At 31.3% G+C, this 14,632-nt stretch overlaps 5 non-coding genes across 5 annotated transcripts; all 5 read left to right on the top strand.

The window, feature by feature from the left end:
* TRNAR-UCU (transfer RNA arginine (anticodon UCU)) lies at positions 1 to 86 on the top strand. The gene is given in 2 exon segments: positions 1 to 37; positions 51 to 86. It is a non-coding gene; the product is annotated as a tRNA-Arg (tRNA).
* A 2,532-nt stretch (positions 87 to 2,618) lies between these two features.
* On the top strand, positions 2,619 to 2,704 carry TRNAR-UCU (transfer RNA arginine (anticodon UCU)). Its single transcript is given in 2 exon segments — positions 2,619 to 2,655; positions 2,669 to 2,704. It is a non-coding gene; the product is annotated as a tRNA-Arg (tRNA).
* Positions 2,705 to 5,216: 2,512 nt separating this feature from the next.
* On the top strand, positions 5,217 to 5,302 carry TRNAR-UCU (transfer RNA arginine (anticodon UCU)). Its single transcript is given in 2 exon segments — positions 5,217 to 5,253; positions 5,267 to 5,302. It is a non-coding gene; the product is annotated as a tRNA-Arg (tRNA).
* Positions 5,303 to 10,441: 5,139 nt separating this feature from the next.
* On the top strand, positions 10,442 to 10,527 carry TRNAR-UCU (transfer RNA arginine (anticodon UCU)). Its single transcript is given in 2 exon segments — positions 10,442 to 10,478; positions 10,492 to 10,527. It is a non-coding gene; the product is annotated as a tRNA-Arg (tRNA).
* Positions 10,528 to 13,039: 2,512 nt separating this feature from the next.
* Positions 13,040 to 13,125, top strand: TRNAR-UCU (transfer RNA arginine (anticodon UCU)). The gene is given in 2 exon segments: positions 13,040 to 13,076; positions 13,090 to 13,125. It is a non-coding gene; the product is annotated as a tRNA-Arg (tRNA).
* Positions 13,126 to 14,632: the final 1,507 nt, after the last annotated feature.

Here is a 14,632-nt window from a genome sequence, read left to right on the forward strand (position 1 = left end):
GGCTCTGTGGCGCAATGGATAGCGCATTGGACTTCTAGTAGGTTGTAGTTATTCAAAGGTTGTGGGTTCGAGTCCCACCAGAGTCGTTCTTTAGTTTCAAATGCAAAGTTTTAAAGTTTACTTACAATAATACATAACGTAGACATTGTATACAGGAGACTTATTTACTATATATATATATATATATATATATATATATACAAAGTAATGATAGGCTAGTGACATTAAAATCATTTAAATGTAAGACCAGTTACAAATCAATTTTAGATACTTTAAATCAATAACTGTTAATAAAAATGTGGATGGTTATTTTTAACCAGCAATCAAAATATTATGTTGAGTCTGCTCATGTAGGAATACAAAGCTTGAAGTGTATCTACAGTACACTCAAAAATCATAAAAAATCCTTAGATGGGTATTACAAATAACCTACACAATTGCTAAAACCTGATATAGGACTTGCACTTGAAAACAGCAAGAGGAAGACTCAGACATACCTGTTGCATTTGGGAGCAATGTTATAAATATCTGACACTCGATAGCCATGTAATTATTATAATATAAATTAATATAAATATCTATACTGGTAAAAATACAAAACCTATATAAATGTTACCAAAATGTTTCTGTCTTCAGTTTCTTTGCAACAAACACTCAATCAGACATGGTGCAATTGTCCCCATATTGATTTGCACCTCACACAAAGTGGGAGCTATTTCTGAAATCATTACAAAAATTTGACTCTCACTCTACGATACTCTCTTTACAGCCTACTTAAAAAATAGAAAAATAAAAAGATTAGTTTCATCACAGATTGTCATTTAAAACATAAGAGTATTCAACACATTGTAATGTTGATACAAAAACGTGGTACATCAGTGGCTCTGTGGTGCAATGGACAGCGCATTGGACTTCTAGTAAGTTGTAGTTATTCAAAGGTCTTGTGTTCGAGTCCCTCCAGAGTCTTTCTTTAGTTTCAAATGCAAACATTTAAACTTTACTTACAATAATACATAACGTAGACATTGTATATAGGAGACTTATTTACTATATATATATACAAAGTAATGATAGGCTGGTGACATAAAAATCTTTTAAATGTAAGATCACCAATTACAAATCAATTTTCGAAACTTTAAATCAATAACTGCTGATCAAAAATGCTTATTGTTATATTTGACCAGCAACCAAATTCAATGTTGAGTCTGCTCAGCTAGCTATGCAGACCTTGAAGGGTATCTACACTCAAAAAACATGAAATCCTTTTTACCTGTAATCCTTACATGGTTATCACATATTAGCTAAATAATTGCTTAAACCTGATATAGGACTTGCACTCGAAATCAGCAGCCGGAAAACTCAGACAGGGATGTTGCATTCAAGAGGAATGTTGGAAATATCTGACACAGGTTAGCAACATTATCATTATAGTATGAAATAAGATGAATATCTACACTGTTAAGCACTCTAAACATTAAATACATTTTAGAAAATATTTTGGTCTTTAGTTTGTATTGCAATAAACAGTTACTATTTCACACAGGGTGCAATTGTCCCCACATTTTTTTGCACCTCACACAATGAGGATGCTATTTCTGAAATCAGTATAAAATTTTGGCTCTTACTCTACAATACTCTGTATATACATCCTACTAAAAAAATAAAGATATAATAGATTTGTTTCATCACAGATTGTAGCTTTTAAAACATGAAAGTATTCTACAAGTTGTACTGTCGATACAAACGCTTGCTGCCTCAGTGGCTCTGTGGCACAATGGATAGCTCATTTGACTTCTAGTAGGTTGTAGTTATTCAGATGTTGTGGGTTCGAGTCCCACCAGAGTCATTCCTCAGCTTCAAATGCAAACATTTAAAATTTACTTAAAATGATACATAACATAGACATTGTATATGGGAGACCTGTATACTATATATATAAAGTAATTATAGGCTGTTGACATAAAAATCATTTAAATGTAAGACCAGTTACAAATCAATTTTAGATACTTTAAATCAATAACTGGTAATAAAAATGTGGATGGTTATTTTTAACCAGCAATGAAAATATTATGTTGAGTCTGCTCACGTAGGAATACAAAGCTTAAAGTGTATCTACAGTACACTTAAAAATCATAAAAAATCATTAGATGGGTATTACAAATAACCTACACAATTGCTAAAACCTGATATAGGACTTGCACTTTAAAACAGCAAGAGGAAGACTCAGAAATAGCTGTTGCATTTGGGAGAAATTTTATAAATATCTGACACTCGATAGCCATGTAATTATTATAATATAAATTAATATAAATATCTATACTGGTAAAAATATAAAACCTATATAATTGTTACCAAAATGTTTCTGTCTTCAGTTTCTTTGCAACAAACACTCAATCAGACATGGTGCAATTGTCCCCATATTGATTTGCACCTCACACAAAGTGGGAGCTATTTCTGAAATCATTACAAAAATTTTACTCTCACTCTACGATACTCTCTTTACAGCATACTTAAAAAATAGAAAAATAAAAAGATTAGTTTCATCACAGATTGTGTCATTTAAAACATAAGAGTATTCAACACATTGTACTGTTGATGCAAAAATATGATACATCAGTGGCTCTGTGGCGCAATGGATAGCGCATTCGACTTCTAGTAGGTTGTAGTTATTCAAAGGTTGTGGGTTCGAGTCCCACCAGAGTCGTTCTTCAGTTTCAAATGCAAATATTTAAAGTTTACTTACAATAATACATAACGTAGACATTGTATACAGGAGACTTATTTACTATATATATATACAAAGTAATGATAGGCTAGTGACATTAAAATCATTTAAATGTAAGACCAGTTACAAATCAATTTTAGATACTTTAAATCAATAACTGTTAATAAAAATGTGGATGGTTATTTTTAACCAGCAATCAAAATATTATGTTGAGTCTGCTCATGTAGGAATACAAAGCTTGAAGTGTATCTACAGTACACTCAAAAATCATAAAAAATCCTAAGATGGGTATTACAAATAACCTACACAATTGCTAAAACCTGATATAGGACTTGCACTTGAAAACAGCAAGAGGAAGACTCAGACATAGCTGTTGCATTTGGGAGCAATGTTATAAATATCTGACACTCGATAGCCATGTAATTATTATAATATAAATTAATATAAATATCTATACTGGTAAAAATACAAAACCTATATAAATGTTACCAAAATGTTTCTGTCTTCAGTTTCTTTGCAACAAACACTCAATCAGACATGGTGCAATTGTCCCCATATTGATTTGCACCTCACACAAAGTGGGAGCTATTTCTGAAATCATTACAAAAATTTGACTCTCACTCTACGATACTCTCTTTACAGCCTACTTAAAAAATAGAAAAATAAAAAGATTAGTTTCATCACAGATTGTCATTTAAAACATAAGAGCATTCAACACATTGTAATGTTGATACAAAAACGTGGTACATCAGTGGCTCTGTGGTGCAATGGACAGCGCATTGGACTTCTAGTAGGTTGTAGTTATTCAAAGTTCTTGTGTTCGATTCCCTCCAGAGTCTTTCTTTAGTTTCAAATGCAAACATTTAAACTTTACTTACAATAATACATAACGTAGACATTGTATATAGGAGACTTATTTACTATATATATATACAAAGTAATGATAGGCTGGTGACATAAAAATCTTTTAAATGTAAGATCACCAATTACAAATCAATTTTCGAAACTTTAAATCAATAACTGCTGATCAAAAATGCTTATTGTTATATTTGACCAGCAACCAAATTCAATGTTGAGTCTGCTCAGCTAGCTATGCAGACCTTGAAGGGTATCTACACTCAAAAAACATGAAATCCTTTTTACCTGTAATCCTTACATGGTTATCACATATTAGCTAAATAATTGCTTAAACCTGATATAGGACTTGCATTCGAAATCAGCAGCCGGAAAACTCAGACAGGGATGTTGCATTCAAGAGGAATGTTGGAAATATCTGACACAGGTTAGCAACATTGTCATTATAGTATGAAATAATAGGAATATCTACACTGTTAAGCACTCTAAACATTAAATACATTTTAGAAAATATTTTGGTCTTTAGTTTGTATTGCAATAAACAGTTACTATTTCACACAGGGTGCAATTGTCCCCACATTTTTTTGCACCTCACACAATGAGGATGCTATTTCTGAAATCAGTATAAAATTTTGGCTCTTACTCTACAATACTCTGTATATACATCCTACTAAAAAAATAAAGATATAATAGATTTGTTTCATCACAGATTGTAGCTTTTAAAACATGAAAGTATTCTACAAGTTGTACTGTCGATACAAACACTTGCTGCCTCAGTGGCTCTGTGGCACAATGGATAGCGCATTTGACTTCTAGTAGGTTGTAGTTATTCAGATGTTGTGGGTTCGAGTCCCACCAAAGTCATTCTTTAGCTTCAAATGCAAACATTTAAAATTTACTTAAAATGATACATAACATAGACATTGTATATGGGAGACCTATACACTATATATACAAAGTAATTATAGGCTGTTGACATAAAAATCATTTAAATGTAAGACCAGTTACAAATCAATTTTAGATACTTTAAATCAATAACTGGTAATAAAAATGTGGATGGTTATTTTTAACCAGCAATGAAAATATTATGTTGAGTCTGCTCACGTTGGAATACAAAGCTTAAAGTGTATCTACAGTACACTCAAAAATCATAAAAAATCATTAGATGGGTATTACAAATAACCTACACAATTGCTAAAACCTGATATAGGACTTGCACTTTAAAACAGCAAGAGGAAGACTCAGACATAGCTGTTGCATTTGGGAGAAATTTTATAAATATCTGACACTCGATAGCCATGTAATTATTATAATATAAATTAATATAAATATCTATACTGGTAAAAATATAAAACCTATATAATTGTTACCAAAATGTTTCTGTCTTCAGTTTCTTTGCAACAAACACTCAATCAGACATGGTGCAATTGTCCCCATATTGATTTGCACCTCACACAAAGTGGGAGCTATTTCTGAAATCATTACAAAAATTTTACTCTCACTCTACGATACTCTCTTTACAGCATACTTAAAAAATAGAAAAATAAAAAGATTAGTTTCATCACAGATTGTGTCATTTAAAACATAAGAGTATTCAACACATTGTACTGTTGATGCAAAAATATGATACATCAGTGGCTCTGTGGCGCAATGGATAGCGCATTGGACTTCTAGTAGGTTGTAGTTATTCAAAGGTTGTGGGTTCGAGTCCCACCAGAGTCGTTCTTTAGTTTCAAATGCAAAGTTTTAAAGTTTACTTACAATAATACATAACGTAGACATTGTATACAGGAGACTTATTTACTATATATATATATATATATATATATATATACAAAGTAATTATAGGCTAGTGACATTAAAATCATTTAAATGTAAGACCAGTTACAAATCAATTTTAGATACTTTAAATCAATAACTGTTAATAAAAATGTGGATGGTTATTTTTAACCAGCAATCAAAATATTATGTTGAGTCTGCTCATGTAGGAATACAAAGCTTGAAGTGTATCTACAGTACACTCAAAAATCATAAAAAATCCTTAGATGGGTATTACAAATAACCTACACAATTGCTAAAACCTGATATAGGACTTGCACTTGAAAACAGCAAGAGGAAGACTCAGACATAGCTGTTGCATTTGGGAGCAATGTTATAAATATCTGACACTCGATAGCCATGTAATTATTATAATATAAATTAATATAAATATCTATACTGGTAAAAATACAAAACCTATATAAATGTTACCAAAATGTTTCTGTCTTCAGTTTCTTTGCAACAAACACTCAATCAGACATGGTGCAATTGTCCCCATATTGATTTGCACCTCACACAAAGTGGGAGCTATTTCTGAAATCATTACAAAAATTTGACTCTCACTCTACGATACTCTCTTTACAGCCTACTTAAAAAATAGAAAAATAAAAAGATTAGTTTCATCACAGATTGTCATTTAAAACATAAGAGTATTCAGCACATTGTAATGTTGATACAAAAACGTGGTACATCAGTGGCTCTGTGGTGCAATGGACAGCGCATTGGACTTCTATTAAGTTGTAGTTATTCAAAGGTCTTGTGTTCGAGTCCCTCCAGAGTCTTTCTTTATTTCAAATCCAAACATTTAAACTTTACTTACAATAATACATAACGTAGACATTGTATATAGGAGACTTATTTACTATATATATATACAAAGTAATGATAGGCTGGTGACATAAAAATCTTTTAAATGTAAGATCACCAATTACAAATCAATTTTCAAAACTTTAAATCAATAACTGCTGATCAAAAATGCTTATTGTTATATTTGACCAGCAACCAAATTCAATGTTGAGTCTGCTCAGCTAGCTATGCAGACCTTGAAGGGTATCTACACTCAAAAAACATGAAATCCTTTTTACCTGTAATCCTTACATGGTTATCACATATTAGCTAAATAATTGCTTAAACCTGATATAGGACTTGCACTCGAAATCAGCAGCCGGAAAACTCAGACAGGGATGTTGCATTCAAGAGGAATGTTGGAAATATCTGACACAGGTTAGCAACATTATCATTATAGTATGAAATAATATGAATATCTACACTGTTAAACACTCTAAACATTAAATACATTTTAGAAAATATTTTGGTCTTTAGTTTGTATTGCAATAAACAGTTACTATTTCACACAGGGTGCAATTGTCCCCACATTTTTTTGCACCTCACACAATGAGGATGCTATATCTGAAATCAGTATAAAATTTTGGCTCTTACTCTACAATACTCTGTATATACATCCTACTAAAAAAATAAAGATATAATAGATTTGTTTCATCACAGATTGTAGCTTTTAAAACATGAAAGTATTCTACAAGTTGTACTGTCGATAGAAACGCTTGCTGCCTCAGTGGCTCTGTGGCACAATGGATCGCGCATTTGACTTCTAGTAGGTTGTAGTTATTCAGATGTTGTGGGTTCGAGTCCCACCAGAGTCATTCTTTAGCTTCAAATGCAAACATTTAAAATTTACTTAAAATGATACATAACATAGACATTGTATATGGGAGACCTGTATACTATATATACAAAGTAATTATAGGCTGTTGACATAAAAATCATTTAAATGTAAGACCAGTTACAAATCAATTTTAGATACTTTAAATCAATAACTGGTAATAAAAATGTGGATGGTTATTTTTAACCAGCAATGAAAATATTATGTTGAGTCTGCTCACGTAGGAATACAAAGCTTAAAGTGTATCTACAGTACACTCAAAAATCATAAAAAATCATTAGATGGGTATTACAAATAACCTACACAATTGCTAAAACCTGATATAGGACTTGCACTTGAAAACAGCAAGAGGAAGACTCAGACATAGCTGTTGCATTTGGGAGAAATTTTATAAATATCTGACACTCGATAGCCATGTAATTATTATAATATAAATTAATATAAATATCTATACTGGTAAAAATATAAAACCTATATAATTGTTACCAAAATGTTTCTGTCTTCAGTTTCTTTGCAACAAACACTCAATCAGACATGGTGCAATTGTCCCCATATTGATTTGCACCTCACACAAAGTGGGAGCTATTTCTGAAATCATTACAAAAATTTTACTCTCACTCTACGATACTCTCTTTACAGCATACTTAAAAAATAGAAAAATAAAAAGATTAGTTTCATCACAGATTGTGTCATTTAAAACATAAGAGTATTCAACACATTGTACTGTTGATGCAAAAATATGATACATCAGTGGCTCTGTGACGCAATGGATAGCGCATTCAACTTCTAGTAGGTTGTAGTTATTCAAAGGTTGTGGGTTCGAGTACCACCAGAGTCGTTCTTTAGTTTCAAATGCAAAGATTTAAAGTTTACTTACAATGATACATAACGTAGACATTGTATACAGGAGACTTATTTACTATATATATATATATATATATATACAAAGTAATGATAGGCTAGTGACATTAAAATCATTTAAATGTAAGACCAGTTACAAATCAATTTTAGATACTTTAAATCAATAACTGTTAATAAAAATGTGGATGGTTATTTTTAACCAGCAATCAAAATATTATGTTGAGTCTGCTCATGTAGGAATACAAAGCTTGAAGTGTATCTACAGTACACTCAAAAATCATAAAAAATCCTTAGATGGGTATTACAAATAACCTACACAATTGCTAAAACCTGATATAGGACTTGCACTTGAAAACAGCAAGAGGAAGACTCAGACATACCTGTTGCATTTGGGAGCAATGTTATAAATATCTGACACTCGATAGCCATGTAATTATTATAATATAAATTAATATAAATATCTATACTGGTAAAAATACAAAACCTATATAAATGTTACCAAAATGTTTCTGTCTTCAGTTTCTTTGCAACAAACACTCAATCAGACATGGTGCAATTGTCCCCATATTGATTTGCACCTCACACAAAGTGGGAGCTATTTCTGAAATCATTACAAAAATTTGACTCTCACTCTACGATACTCTCTTTACAGCCTACTTAAAAAATAGAAAAATAAAAAGATTAGTTTCATCACAGATTGTCATTTAAAACATAAGAGTATTCAACACATTGTAATGTTGATACAAAAACGTGGTACATCAGTGGCTCTGTGGTGCAATGGACAGCGCATTGGACTTCTAGTAGGTTGTAGTTATTCAAAGGTCTTGTGTTCGAGTCCCTCCAGAGTCTTTCTTTAGTTTCAAATGCAAACATTTAAACTTTACTTACAATAATACATAACGTAGACATTGTATATAGGAGACTTATTTACTATATATATATACAAAGTAATGATAGGCTGGTGACATAAAAATCTTTTAAATGTAAGATCACCAATTACAAATCAATTTTCGAAACTTTAAATCAATAACTGCTGATCAAAAATGCTTATTGTTATATTTGACCAGCAACCAAATTCAATGTTGAGTCTGCTCAGCTAGCTATGCAGACCTTGAAGGGTATCTACACTCAAAAAACATGAAATCCTTTTTACCTGTAATCCTTACATGGTTATCACATATTAGCTAAATAATTGCTTAAACCTGATATAGGACTTGCACTCGAAATCAGCAGCCGGAAAACTCAGACAGGGATGTTGCATTCAAGAGGAATGTTGGAAATATCTGACACAGGTTAGCAACATTATCATTATAGTATGAAATAAGATGAATATCTACACTGTTAAGCACTCTAAACATTAAATACATTTTAGAAAATATTTTGGTCTTTAGTTTGTATTGCAATAAACAGTTACTATTTCACACAGGGTGCAATTGTCCCCACATTTTTTTGCACCTCACACAATGAGGATGCTATTTCTGAAATCAGTATAAAATTTTGGCTCTTACTCTACAATACTCTGTATATACATCCTACTAAAAAAATAAAGATATAATAGATTTGTTTCATCACAGATTGTAGCTTTTAAAACATGAAAGTATTCTACAAGTTGTACTGTCGATACAAACGCTTGCTGCCTCAGTGGCTCTGTGGCACAATGGATAGCTCATTTGACTTCTAGTAGGTTGTAGTTATTCAGATGTTGTGGGTTCGAGTCCCACCAGAGTCATTCCTCAGCTTCAAATGCAAACATTTAAAATTTACTTAAAATGATACATAACATAGACATTGTATATGGGAGACCTGTATACTATATATACAAAGTAATTATAGGCTGTTGACATAAAAATCATTTAAATGTAAGACCTGTTACAAATCAATTTTAGATACTTTAAATCAATAACTGGTAATAAAAATGTGGATGGTTATTTTTAACCAGCAATGAAAATATTATGTTGAGTCTGCTCACGTAGGAATACAAAGCTTAAAGTGTATCTACAGTACACTCAAAAATCATAAAAAATCATTAGATGGGTATTACAAATAACCTACACAATTGCTAAAACCTGATAAAGGACTTGCACTTTAAAACAGCAAGAGGAAGACTCAGAAATAGCTGTTGCATTTGGGAGAAATTTTATAAATATCTGACACTCGATAGCCATGTAATTATTATAATATAAATTAATATAAATATCTATACTGGTAAAAATATAAAACCTATATAATTGTTACCAAAATGTTTCTGTCTTCAGTTTCTTTGCAACAAACACTCAATCAGACATGGTGCAATTGTCCCCATATTGATTTGCACCTCACACAAAGTGGGAGCTATTTCTGAAATCATTACAAAAATTTTACTCTCACTCTACGATACTCTCTTTACAGCATACTTAAAAAATAGAAAAATAAAAAGATTAGTTTCATCACAGATTGTGTCATTTAAAACATAAGAGTATTCAACACATTGTACTGTTGATGCAAAAATATGATACATCAGTGGCTCTGTGGCGCAATGGATAGCGCATTCGACTTCTAGTAGGTTGTAGTTATTCAAAGGTTGTGGGTTCGAGTCCCACCAGAGTCGTTCTTTAGTTTCAAATGCAAATATTTAAAGTTTACTTACAATAATACATAACGTAGACATTGTATACAGGAGACTTATTTACTATATATATATACAAAGTAATGATAGGCTAGTGACATTAAAATCATTTAAATGTAAGACCAGTTACAAATCAATTTTAGATACTTTAAATCAATAACTGTTAATAAAAATGTGGATGGTTATTTTTAACCAGCAATCAAAATATTATGTTGAGTCTGCTCATGTAGGAATACAAAGCTTGAAGTGTATCTACAGTACACTCAAAAATCATAAAAAATCCTAAGATGGGTATTACAAATAACCTACACAATTGCTAAAACCTGATATAGGACATGCACTTGAAAACAGCAAGAGGAAGACTCAGACATAGCTGTTGCATTTGGGAGCAATGTTATAAATATCTGACACTCGATAGCCATGTAATTATTATAATATAAATTAATATAAATATCTATACTGGTAAAAATACAAAACCTATATAAATGTTACCAAAATGTTTCTGTCTTCAGTTTCTTTGCAACAAACACTCAATCAGACATGGTGCAATTGTCCCCATATTGATTTGCACCTCACACAAAGTGGGAGCTATTTCTGAAATCATTACAAAAATTTGACTCTCACTCTACGATACTCTCTTTACAGCCTACTTAAAAAATAGAAAAATAAAAAGATTAGTTTCATCACAGATTGTCATTTAAAACATAAGAGCATTCAACACATTGTAATGTTGATACAAAAACGTGGTACATCAGTGGCTCTGTGGTGCAATGGACAGTGCATTGGACTTCTAGTAGGTTGTAGTTATTCAAAGTTCTTGTGTTCGATTCCCTCCAGAGTCTTTGTTTAGTTTCAAATGCAAACATTTAAACTTTACTTACAATAATACATAACGTAGACATTGTATATAGGAGACTTATTTACTATATATATATACAAAGTAATGATAGGCTGGTGACATAAAAATCTTTTAAATGTAAGATCACCAATTACAAATCAATTTTCGAAACTTTAAATCAATAACTGCTGATCAAAAATGCTTATTGTTATATTTGACCAGCAACCAAATTCAATGTTGAGTCTGCTCAGCTAGCTATGCAGACCTTGAAGGGTATCTACACTCAAAAAACATGAAATCCTTTTTACCTGTAATCCTTACATGGTTATCACATATTAGCTAAATAATTGCTTAAACCTGATATAGGACTTGCATTCGAAATCAGCAGCCGGAAAACTCAGACAGGGATGTTGCATTCAAGAGGAATGTTGGAAATATCTGACACAGGTTAGCAACATTGTCATTATAGTATGAAATAATAGGAATATCTACACTGTTAAGCACTCTAAACATTAAATACATTTTAGAAAATATTTTGGTCTTTAGTTTGTATTGCAATAAACAGTTACTATTTCACACAGGGTGCAATTGTCCCCACATTTTTTTGCACCTCACACAATGAGGATGCTATTTCTGAAATCAGTATAAAATTTTGGCTCTTACTCTACAATACTCTGTATATACATCCTACTAAAAAAATAAAGATATAATAGATTTGTTTCATCACAGATTGTAGCTTTTAAAACATGAAAGTATTCTACAAGTTGTACTGTCGATACAAACACTTGCTGCCTCAGTGGCTCTGTGGCACAATGGATAGCGCATTTGACTTCTAGTAGGTTGTAGTTATTCAGATGTTGTGGGTTCGAGTCCCACCAAAGTCATTCTTTAGCTTCAAATGCAAACATTTAAAATTTACTTAAAATGATACATAACATAGACATTGTATATGGGAGACCTATACACTATATATACAAAGTAATTATAGGCTGTTGACATAAAAATCATTTAAATGTAAGACCAGTTACAAATCAATTTTAGATACTTTAAATCAATAACTGGTAATAAAAATGTGGATGGTTATTTTTAACCAGCAATGAAAATATTATGTTGAGTCTGCTCACGTTGGAATACAAAGCTTAAAGTGTATCTACAGTACACTCAAAAATCATAAAAAATCATTAGATGGGTATTACAAATAACCTACACAATTGCTAAAACCTGATATAGGACTTGCACTTTAAAACAGCAAGAGGAAGACTCAGACATAGCTGTTGCATTTGGGAGAAATTTTATAAATATCTGACACTCGATAGCCATGTAATTATTATAATATAAATTAATATAAATATCTATACTGGTAAAAATATAAAACCTATATAATTGTTACCAAAATGTTTCTGTCTTCAGTTTCTTTGCAACAAACACTCAATCAGACATGGTGCAATTGTCCCCATATTGATTTGCACCTCACACAAAGTGGGAGCTATTTCTGAAATCATTACAAAAATTTTACTCTCACTCTACGATACTCTCTTTACAGCATACTTAAAAAATAGAAAAATAAAAAGATTAGTTTCATCACAGATTGTGTCATTTAAAACATAAGAGTATTCAATACATTGTACTGTTGATGCAAAAATATGATACATCAGTGGCTCTGTGGCGCAATGGATAGCGCATTGGACTTCTAGTAGGTTGTAGTTATTCAAAGGTTGTGGGTTCGAGTCCCACCAGAGTCGTTCTTTAGTTTCAAATGCAAAGTTTTAAAGTTTACTTACAATAATACATAACGTAGACATTGTATACAGGAGACTTATTTACTATATATATATATATATATATATATACAAAGTAATTATAGGCTAGTGACATTAAAATCATTTAAATGTAAGACCAGTTACAAATCAATTTTAGATACTTTAAATCAATAACTGTTAATAAAAATGTGGATGGTTATTTTTAACCAGCAATCAAAATATTATGTTGAGTCTGCTCATGTAGGAATACAAAGCTTGAAGTGTATCTACAGTACACTCAAAAATCATAAAAAATCCTTAGATGGGTATTACAAATAACCTACACAATTGCTAAAACCTGATATAGGACTTGCACTTGAAAACAGCAAGAGGAAGTCTCAGACATAGCTGTTGCATTTGGGAGCAATGTTATAAATATCTGACACTTGATAGCCATGTAATTATTATAATATAAATTAATATAAATATCTATACTGGTAAAAATACAAAACCTATATAAATGTTACCAAAATGTTTCTGTCTTCAGTTTCTTTGCAACAAACACTCAATCAGACATGGTGCAATTGTCCCCATATTGATTTGCACCTCACACAAAGTGGGAGCTATTTCTGAAATCATTACAAAAATTTGACTCTCACTCTACGATACTCTCTTTACAGCCTACTTAAAAAATAGAAAAATAAAAAGATTAGTTTCATCACAGATTGTCATTTAAAACATAAGAGTATTCAGCACATTGTAATGTTGATACAAAAACGTGGTACATCAGTGGCTCTGTGGTGCAATGGACAGCGCATTGGACTTCTATTAAGTTGTAGTTATTCAAAGGTCTTGTGTTCGAGTCCCTCCAGAGTCTTTCTTTATTTCAAATGCAAACATTTAAACTTTACTTACAATAATACATAACGTAGACATTGTATATAGGAGACTTATTTACTATATATATATACAAAGTAATGATAGGCTGGTGACATAAAAATCTTTTAAATGTAAGATCACCAATTACAAATCAATTTTCAAAACTTTAAATCAATAACTGCTGATCAAAAATGCTTATTGTTATATTTGACCAGCAACCAAATTCAATGTTGAGTCTGCTCAGCTAGCTATGCAGACCTTGAAGGGTATCTACACTCAAAAAACATGAAATCCTTTTTACCTGTAATCCTTACATGGTTATCACATATTAGCTAAATAATTGCTTAAACCTGATATAGGACTTGCACTCGAAATCAGCAGCCGGAAAACTCAGACAGGGATGTTGCATTCAAGAGGAATGTTGGAAATATCTGACACAGGTTAGCAACATTATCATTATAGTATGAAATAATATGAATATCTACACTGTTAAACACTCTAAACATTAAATACATTTTAGAAAATATTTTGGTCTTTAGTTTGTATTGCAATAAACAGTTACTATTTCACACAGGGTGCAATTGTCCCCACATTTTTTTGCACCTCACACAATGAGGATGCTATATCTGAA

Source organism: Pseudophryne corroboree, chromosome 4, assembly GCF_028390025.1.
Source record: "Pseudophryne corroboree isolate aPseCor3 chromosome 4, aPseCor3.hap2, whole genome shotgun sequence".
NCBI classification, from domain to species: domain Eukaryota; kingdom Metazoa; phylum Chordata; class Amphibia; order Anura; family Myobatrachidae; genus Pseudophryne; species Pseudophryne corroboree.